The sequence below is a fragment of the Coenobita brevimanus genome, chromosome 93 (genome assembly GCF_032717465.1).
Source record: "Coenobita brevimanus isolate Jiangsu-jjx chromosome 93, ASM3271746v2, whole genome shotgun sequence".
NCBI lineage: Eukaryota > Metazoa > Arthropoda > Malacostraca > Decapoda > Coenobitidae > Coenobita > Coenobita brevimanus.
This window is the reverse complement of record NC_137046.1, coordinates 28,748,028-28,758,226: the sequence shown is the minus strand read 5'-3', so window position 1 is coordinate 28,758,226 and position 10,199 is coordinate 28,748,028. Positions and strand designations below refer to the sequence as shown.

Here is a 10,199-nt window from a genome sequence, read left to right as displayed (position 1 = left end):
GGAAGTTTGACAAGATCGGTTGCTATTGACACGTAATTCTTTGTGGTGCCTTTATTGTGGTATTGTGGAAGTTTCTGAAACAAAATTAGCTCAGAGCAAATCTTATTCTTTATTCCATTAAACTACTAAATGTGGTCTGAATGTAATAAAGTAACATATCTTTTCAAGACTCAAACACACAGTGTGTTTGTCTGCTTGGAAAGCTCATTGTATTTGTTTTATGTCCAAAGACAATTTATGAGCCTAGTAGTTATATGGGGACAGTGTAGATCATAGGAAGCATAATACAGTATTTATAATATTTCGAACGGCCATACCACGTTGAGTACACCGCTTCCCGTCCGATCAGCGAAGTTAAGCAACGTTGGGTCTGGTTAGTACTTGGATGGGTGACCGCCTGGGAACACCAGATGCTGTTGGCATAACGTTCTCCCTACGTGTCAAGTGGGGTTGGAGAAGGATTAGTGCCCCTCCCTGTAAAACAATTAACTCTAAGCCCTTGGCCACCCCGTTTGGGATACATGGCATCTGGCAATGAATGAATGAATGATGAATTTTTACCCCACTCAGAGATATGAGCCAAGCCAGACATTAGGTATGCAACATTAGTTGCTTGTGGGGTACCTTGTCAATGGCTTTCTCCAGATCTAAATACACACAATACTCGGGAGGCGGCGAGGATTCGTGGGGTACTATGTTATTAAATATAATAATGAATAATGTGATGACGCAGTGGGTCAAAGAAGAGACACGGTTTCGAGGTGAGGACACACCAGCAAGGTTAGATTTACTGTTCACCAAAGAACCCGATGTAATAGAATCATTGGAATATCTCTGTCCTTTGGGAAAAAGTGATCACGTGGTCATTGAGTTCCAGATGTTAATAGGAAACGTCGAGCCAAGAGACGAGCTTCATAGACAGGGAAGATACAACTTTGGCAAAGCAAATTTTACAGGATTGAGAAACTTTTTTGAAAATGCGGATTGGAGAAAATTCAGAGAAACAAGAGAGATACAGAGGAAGTGGGATATCTTTCTAGACCTCTATAATTTGGGAGTGGAAAAATTTGTACCAAGAGTAAGAGGGAAAGAAAACAGGAAAAAGGAGTGGTTTAATAGAAGGTGTATGATAGCCAAAAAAGAGAGAGATAAGGCGTGGAACAATTGGAGAAAGAGAGGTAACGACAGAACAAAGGAAGAATATAAAAGAACAAGAAACGAATACACAAGAATACGTAGGGAAGAAGAAAGGAATTTTGAAAAAGGTATAATTGACAAATGCAAGGATGAACCCAAACTGTTTTATAGATTTGTTAATGGCAAACTGAAACAAAAGGAAGGAATCACCAAGCTGAAAGTAGATGGAGAGGTCTTTAAGGATGCGGCAATGCAAGCAGAAATAATGAACAAACGTTTCCAGTCAGTTTTCACTAAAGAAAAGGAGCTTGTGGAAGGGGAGGGAGTGATTAGAAATGTTCCGGTGATGAAAGATATAAAGTGGAGGTGCAGGAAGTGTATAAATTACTGGAAACTCAAGATGTAAGGAAAGCCCCAGGACCTGATGGAATTTCTAATTGGGTACTGAAGGAATGCAGAGAACAACTGGCGGATAAAATTCACAGCTTAATTGTATGCTCACTGGAAGAGGGGAAAGTGCCAAAAGAATGGAAGAGGGCAAATGTGGTACCAATTTACAAGGGAGGAAACAGGGAAGAACCCCTGAATTATAGACCAGTGTCTCTAACCAGCATGGTCGCAAAATTGTGTGAGAGAATCCTGAAAGACAGATGGATAAAATATCTGGAAGAGATGAATATTTTGGCTGAATGTCAGTTTGGATTCAGAAGTGGAAGGTCATGTGTTTCAAACTTGTTGAGCTTTTACTCAAGAGCGATTGATGTGGTACAGGAGAGAGATGGTTGGGTGGATTGTGTGTACTTAGACTTAGAGAAGGCCTTTGACAAGGTACCTCATAAGAGACTAATGTGGAAACTAGAATATATAGGAGGACTAAAGGGGAAACTTCTGGAATGGATGAGAGACTTTTTGAGAGACAGACAAATGAGGACAGTAATAAAGGAAAAGATGTCTGGATGGAGGGAAGTAACAAGTGGAGTCCCTCAAGGCTCAGTGTTGGCGCCAGTAATGTTCCTGATTTACGTAAATGATATGGTAGATGGAGTGAACAGTTATGCGAGTCTGTTTGCTGATGATGTAAAGATCTTGAGTAAGATAGAGGTTGAGGAGGATTGTAAAATACTGCAGGAGGATTTGGATAGGATACACAATTGGAGCCGGACGTGGGAAATGAAATTTAATGTAAAGAAATGTAAAATATTGGAAATGGGTAAAAGTACCAGGAGACCATCACTGAATTATTTGTTGGGTAATGAATTAATCACAAAAAGGAGAGAAGAGAAAGATTTGGGAGTGCTGGTCCAAGATAGTTTGTCACCAGAAAAGCACATTAACAAGATAGTTGGAGAGACTTATAAGCTCTTGACTAACATAAGAGTAGCATTTCATTATATGGATGAGGAAATGATGAAAAAATTGATAGTGGCCATGATCCGCCCCAGGTTAGAATATGCAGCGGTAGTGTGGTCCCCACACAAAAAGAAAGATATAAACAAGATTGACAGAATACAAAGAACAGCAACCAAGATGGTCCCCAGTCTGACAGACCTGTCATACAGAGAGAGGCTGGAAAAACTGGATTTGCCTTCGTTAGAGGAAAGGAGAAAGAGGGGAGACATGATTGCGGTGTTCAGGACCATGGTGGGAGTAGATAAAATTGACAAAGAAGATCTGTTTGTATGGGATAAGAGAGCAACAAGAGGACATGGAATGAAATTGAAAAAGTCAAGCTGCTTGAAGGATATCAAGAAATATAGCTTTCCTTACAGAAGTATAGACTTATGGAATAGCCTGGACAAAGAGATCGTCCAGTCTAAAAACTTAAACGAGTTTAAAGTTAAATTCGACTTATTGAGAAACAGCGACGGAAACCCACGAGCATAGTACATTCCGTGTATATCACAATTAGGTATATTCTTAAATATTTGAAACGACTTAGACAAAGAGGTGGTGCATGAGAAAAACATTCATGTGTGTAAAGGTAGACTTGATAAATGTGGATATGGAGACAGGACAACACGAGCATTGCTCAATTCCTGTATACTACAAATAGGTAAAATAGGTAAATACAATCCACCCAACTATCTCTCCTGTAGCATGTCTATCACCCTTGAGGAGAAGCTCAACAAATTGGAGACATACGACCTTCCACTTCTGAATCCAAATTGACTTTCAGCCAAAATGTCCATCTCCTCTAGATATTTTATCCATCAGTCTTTCAGGGTTCTCTCGCACAGTTTTGCGACCATGCTAGTCAGGGACACTGGTCTATAATTCAGGGGTTCTTCCTTGTTTCCTCCCTTATAAACTGGTATCACATTGGCCCTCTTCCAGTCCCGAGGCACTTTCCCTTCTTAACACACAATTAAACCGTGAATCTTATCCGCCAGTTGTTCTCTGCATTCCTTTAGTATCCAATTAGAGATCCCATCTGGACCTGGGGACTTCCTCACATCTTGAGTTTCCAGTAATTTGCATACTTCTTGCACTTCAACTTTTACATTTTTAACACATTTCTAGTCACTCCCTCTTCCTCCACAAAATCACTTTCTTTAGTGAAGACTGATTGGAAACATCTGTTCATTATTTCAGCTTGCATAACTGCATCTTTATAGACATTTCCTTCTACTTTCAGCTTATTGATTCCTTCCTTTTGTTTCAGTTTGCCATTAACAAACCTGTAAAACAATTTAGAATCTTCCTTACATTTTTTCAACTATGGTATTTTCAAAATTTCTTCCTTTCTATGTATTCTTGTATATTCATTTCTAGTTCTTTTATATCATTACCCTCATAAAAAAACTGCCTGTCGTTTTTCAGCGATTTCTGGATTTTTGCCTAAATCAGTCCTTCATCACGTGGCGCACTTATTGGTATAGCTGCCTTTGTCAGGTCTAGGGTGTGAGTGGTCTAAAATGTGCCTCAAGTTTCTGCCTAAGTCATTGAAAATTAAGAAAATGAGACAGTTTTTTTCAAAATCCCTAAAAGTAGAAAAAAATTTACAGGAAGTTTTTTTTAATGAGGGTGACGATATTCTTCCTTAGTTCTGTCATTACCTCTCTTTCTCCATTTGTTCTATGCCTTATCCCTTTCTTTCATTCATTCATTGCCAGACGCCATGTATCCCAAACGGGGTGGCCAAGGGCTCAGAGTTAATTGTTTTACAGGGAGGGGCACTAATCCTCTACCAACCCCACTCGACACGCAGGAAGAACGTTATGCCAACAGCATCTGGTGTTCCCAGGCGGTCACCCATCCAAGTACTAACCAGACCCAACGTTATCCCTTTCTTTCTCTTGCTATTATACACCTTTTGTTGAACCAGTAATTTCTCCAGTTCTCTTTCCCACTAACTTTTGGCACGTACCAGTACTTTTCCACACCCGTATTATAGATGTCTAGAAAGATATCCCACTTCTTCTGTATCTCTTTTCCCAGAATTTTCACAAATCCATTTTTTCGAATAATGTACTCAGTCCCGTAAAGTTTGCTTTCCCAAAGTTGTATCTTCCATGCCTGTATAGCTCATCTCTTGTCTCTTCATTTTCTTATATCGTCTGAACATCTGTCAACTTCATGATCACTCTTACCTATATGACATAGATATTTCAGAGATTCAGTTGCATCTAGTTTTTTGGTTAGAATTATATCTAGTCTTGCTGGTGTGTCATCACCTCTAAATCTTCTCTCTTCTTTGACCCACTTGGTCATTACATTGTCCATTGTTATATTTAACAGTGTAATGCCCCACGAATCATCACTATTTGCTGAGTCCCACTCTTCCCAGTTCACCTCTTTACAATTAAAGTCCTCCAGCAGGATTATGTTGTTGCTTTTCTCAGTCACTTTCTGTAAGTAGATCCATGTCTGACAACATCTTGTGATATTCCTCCTCATTCCATGGCCTTGTCTGCAGTTTCTCTTGCCTTTCCCTCTGATTTCTATTATCATGTTTATGACTTCAGCCATACCTTCTCCCAGCTCCATACTATCCACATTTAGGCTGTTTTTCACTGGTATCATCACTCCTCCTCCAGTTCCTTCTTTTCTATCTCTTCTCCATACTTTGTAATTCCCACCTCTCATTTGGAAATCGAGATTCTCTCTTAGCTTCGTCTCTATGAAGTACACAATGTCTGGCTCATTTACCCTCAGGAAGTGGTCTATTTCTAGCCTTTCTGCAATTAGACCATCTACATCAGTATACCCCACTTTCAATCTTTTGCTTTGTTTTTTATTCTGTCTTTCTCTCTCCCTCTCTCCTTTGGTACCACTTCCTCAATATGTGGTCTATACATCTCCAACAGAACTCTGTCTTCTCTTCCTCCATTCCCTGGTCTTTTTTTCTTTTGCATCCTTAACAAGTTCCTTTATTTTAGCTCTCTCTTCCTCACTTGCATTTCTCCTTGTCAAGATATTTTATAATCCTTCCTTATCTGCTAATTTTCAAGTCTTGTTGATTATTTCATTTACTGTTACCTGAGATGGAAAGTTTAGTGGAATGCCCCTCCCTCCACATATTTTCTAGCCTAAATACTTCTTCAATATCTTCTTGGGCTTAGTCTTTTCCTTGCATAACCACTGACACTATTTCCTTCACCCTTCTCAGTTCTTCCATTTCTCTCTCTGACCTCACTGACATCGGGTTTTCATCTAACCTGAGATAATCACACAATTTTTCTTGTCTGGTGCATCTCTGACAAGTGATTCTTTACTTCTTTGTACCTTTAACACTTCCTTTTCCGCCTTTTCCTTGTTTTCCTTTTTCTGTTGTTCTAAAATCTCCTTAAGACTTATTTTATCCTCCTGTTGAGTTTTCTTCCATCCCTCATGGTGTTCTTTGATTTTCTTGATATGTTCCTCGTGCATTTTAGTTTTAGATTCATGCTCATTAAGTTTACATTTCATCTTTTCCTTTTCCTCCTCCAGCCTCTTATTTGCCTATTTAAGCTGCTTTATTTAACTTGCAACTGATTCATTACCCAGTTTTAATTCACACACCTTTCTTCCCTGGTCAACACTGTGTAAACAGACACTCTCTAACTTACTTCTCAACCCTTTATCTCCCTCTCCTGTTCTTAGGTTGTTTCTTGCAATTCATTAATTATTACCCATACCTGTTTCAATTCCTGGGCATTCTTCTCAGCCATTTTCTACATGCCTGGGGGAGGCTGCAACTGAAGCAATAAATCACTAAAAAAAAATCATGTATTATTCAAGGAGTAACTCACTGTAATCATTATCGAAAAATAATGGAATATTCCAATGCCATACACCAAAATGAATTTGTTTACTGCTTCCCCTGCCTTCAGACATCATCATCATCATCATCATCATTCCTCCTCTGTCACCTGTAGAGAAGGTGAAGTTGAGTACACAAAGCCCCAAAAAGGAAAGAATATGGTAGTGGAAGAACTAATCAACAACATGCCCAGTGAAATGAGTCACATACCCATTTATTCACCATTCAAGCTCCAGGAATCCTGGCTCTACCTGATGGGTACACCAGTCTTAATGTAGCTCCATAATTATCTATCATGCTGGACTCAAGTTTCCCACAACATGATATTTTCTTCGCTGTGACCTGGTCTGGAAGGCACCCTACTGGTGAAGATAGGCAAGAAACCTTTATCTGGGTCAACCCATCTCAGATTACAAGCAGAGAAAAGGAGGCACAGCCAGACCGAAGTGAAGAGGAATGCTCCCATACAACACTGTAGCCAACCCTAGCAGAATGACCTGTTGTGATCAATCCCCTTAAGGAGATGATTGGAAAGTGATATACACCCTGGTGCCAGGGAATATTAGGAGTAGTTAGAGGTGGAAGAGGCACTCACTCTCAAGTCCAGCCACTCCCAAGTCACCTTTCATAATATAAGTTATATAGAGAGTGTGTAAGAAGTACGCCATGATATCAAAAATTAAGTATTTGTATTTGTTAACTTGTACACAGCAACCTAGTGCCCATTTAGCATACTCTATGAACTGAAGTGTCTGACTGATCTCCTCTGAGTAAGCTTGTAAGTGGTTCTAGTTAGGTTGAGAGTGTCCTGCTGTGCACCTGTTTAATATATAAAGGAATCTTATTCAAGTGGGGTTGGTGGAGGATTAGTGCCCCTCCCTGTAAAAAAACAATTAACTCTGAGTCCTTGGCCGCCCCGTCTGGGATACGTGGCGTCTGGCAATGAATGAAAAATGAATGATTCAATGCTGTGCTGTGCAAAGACCTTGTAAGTAAGGTAATGCTGTTTGTTCGAGTTTCCTTTCACTTCCCTTGAACTGTCACTGACTTTGACTCAGACCCTTAGAGACAGAGATCTCCTCTCCTCGCATAGTCCATAACAGAAGTAAAATGGTGACCTCCCTAGAACTGGACAGTGATTTTGCTCTGAACCTAATCATCTAATCAACAGTCATGGTGCTGATGAATTATGAAGATGAGCATTTCTGCAAAATGAGCCTATACCCTCTGAGGTGGAAGAGCTTACCAAATCTGAGCCTAAACTGGCTGCTCAGGTCTTGAGAGCAAAATTTCCCAGTAATAAGCCTAATTGGCTCACGAAACAATGTTTAGGGTGAGTGAAACACCCCCTGGGGGTAGGGGGGTAGGGGGGTTTTCAAGAATACTCCCCCAGTATCCCTGCTTGTCGTAAAAGGCGACTAAAAGGGTTGGCGGAGGGTTAGTGCCCCTCCCCGGAAAACAACTAACTAAAAAAACAAACAAGAAGCCTCGGACAAGGACTGACCAAACGATGATGACCCAGGACCGGACAAAGGACTTGGTAATGAGTAGATGGAATGTAAGAGGAGCGAATGATGAGGTGAAAGAGAGAGAGATTGTCCAGGTGCTTGAGGGTGCGAAAGTGGATGTATGTGGAATAACTGAAACAAAATGGAGAGGAGAAAGTGTGAGAGAATGGGAGTATGGATGGGGTATATGTGCAGGAGTAGGTGAGAATGAGAGGGCAAAGGAAGGAGTATGTATAGTTGTGAGTAAAAGATGGAAGAAGAGCATAAGACAGTATGGATCAGTTGGGTCAAGGATTGTGTGGGTAAAGTTGAAAGTTGGAATACAAATGTGGGCGATTGTGTGTGTGTATGCACCAACGCAAGATTGAGCTAGAAGAGTGAGAGAAGAGTTCTGGACAAATGTGGAAGTGTGCATGGAAAAGTTTGGAAGGAATGAGAGAGAGTTTTTGATTGGTGATATGAATGGTAAAGTTGGGAGTGTAAAGGTGGATGGAATAGTTGGTGAGTGGGGTGTGCCTGCTGAGATAGATGAGAATGGGAGTGCGTTAGTGGACATTTGTGCTGGGAGGGGGTTGGTGATAGCCAATACCCTCTTCAGGCATAAAATGATCCACAGGTATGCATAGCGAGTGATGAGAAGGGTGGGTGGTGAACTGAATGAAAGGAAGGCAATGATTGATTATGTGTGTGTGGATGAAAAGATGTGAAGACGTGTAAAGGATGCAAGAGTGTATAGAGGTTGGGGGAGTGGACTTTCTGACCACTACTTGGTGGTGGCCAGAATTAGAATGCAAGTAAGATGGAGGAATAGAAGAAGGGAAAGACGAGAGGAAGGAGTAGTTGCAAGGAGAGTGGAAAGGTTACAAGAGGATGAGAAAAAGGCAGAATATAAGAGAGAAGTGGAGGAACGATTGGGCAAATATGAATTGGAGCAGATGGGAGACGTGGAAGGTGTGTGTAAGATATCTACAGAAGAAATATGTGCAGCATGTGATGTGGTGTGTGGAAGGAAGAGAAGACGGAGGGAGGTGCAAGGAACAGCGTGGTGGACTGAAGAGGTGAAACAGGCTGTGGCACAAAAGAAGAAAGCATACAATGAATGGATGAGAAATAGGGGCGTGGAAGAAGTTGAGAGACGGAAGAGAGAGTTATATGTGGAAAGAAAGAGAGAGGTGAAAAGATTAGTAAGAGAGAGTAAGAAGAGAGTGGATGAGGAATTTGGAAGGAATTTGAGTGTAAAGTGGAGGGACTGTAAGAAAATGTTCTGGAGAGAAGTGAAAAGAGTAAGACAGGGTAGAAGTGAAGTTAGCAAGGGAGTGAAAGATAAAAATGGTAGATTACTAGTGGAGAAGGGAGAAAAAGTGAGCAGATGGAGAGAACACTTTAAGGAATTGTTGAACGTAGAGGATGGAAGTAATGCTAGTATAAGTGGCTGGGGAATGGCTGGGAGAAGGAGGGAGGTGAGAAGACAGGAAGAAATCAGTAGGATAGAAATTGTGGAAGCAATGAAGAAAGTTAAATCGGGGAAAGCCCCAGGAATTGATGGAGTGTGTGGTGAAATGCTGAAGCATGGGGGAGAGATAGTAGTAGAATGGATGTGGAAGATGTGCAGATTGGCCTGGGAGGAAGGTAGAGTCCCGGAGGATTGGAAGTCAGGTATAATTATTCCCTTGTACAAAGGAAAAGGGGAAAAAGAAATGTGTGGTAATCATAGGGGCATTTGTCTTCTTAGTATAATAGGAAAAGTGTATGGTAGGATACTTATAGACAGAGTTAGAGAAAGCACAGAGAAATTAGTTGGAGAAGAACAGGGAGGCTTTAGGAAGGGAAGAGGTTGTGTAGATCAGATATTCGTTCTTAGATCTTTAGTGGAAAAGTTTCAAGAGAAGGGAAAGAAGTTGTATGAGGCTTTCATGGATTTGGAGAAAGCATATGACAGGGTGGATAGACAAGGATTGTGGAAAGTGTTAAGGATATATGGAGTAGATGGGAAGTTGTTGAATGCTGTGAAGAGTATGTACAATGGTGCGAAGGCTGCAGTGCGTGTGGATGGTGAACTAAGTGAATTTTTCTCTTTGAAAGTTGGTTTGAAACAGGGATGTGTCATGTCTCCATGGTTGTTCAATCTGTACATGGATGGGGTAATAAAAGAGGTACAGTACAAGGTAGGGTAGTGGATGTTGATGTTGGAGTGGCCCTGGTGAGAGAGGACAGTGTTTGGAAACTCCCTGTACTGTTGTTTGCAGATGATAATGTGTTGTTGAGTGAAGACGAAGGGGAGCTGCAGGGCTTGGTGGATGAGTTTGAAAGAG

At 40.9% G+C, this 10,199-nt stretch overlaps 1 non-coding gene across 1 annotated transcript; it reads left to right on the top strand.

The window, feature by feature from the left end:
- Positions 1-303: 303 nt before the first annotated feature.
- LOC145412701 (5S ribosomal RNA) lies at positions 304-422 on the top strand. The gene has a single exon (XR_013899612.1). It is a non-coding gene; the product is annotated as a 5S ribosomal RNA (ribosomal RNA).
- Positions 423-10,199: the final 9,777 nt, after the last annotated feature.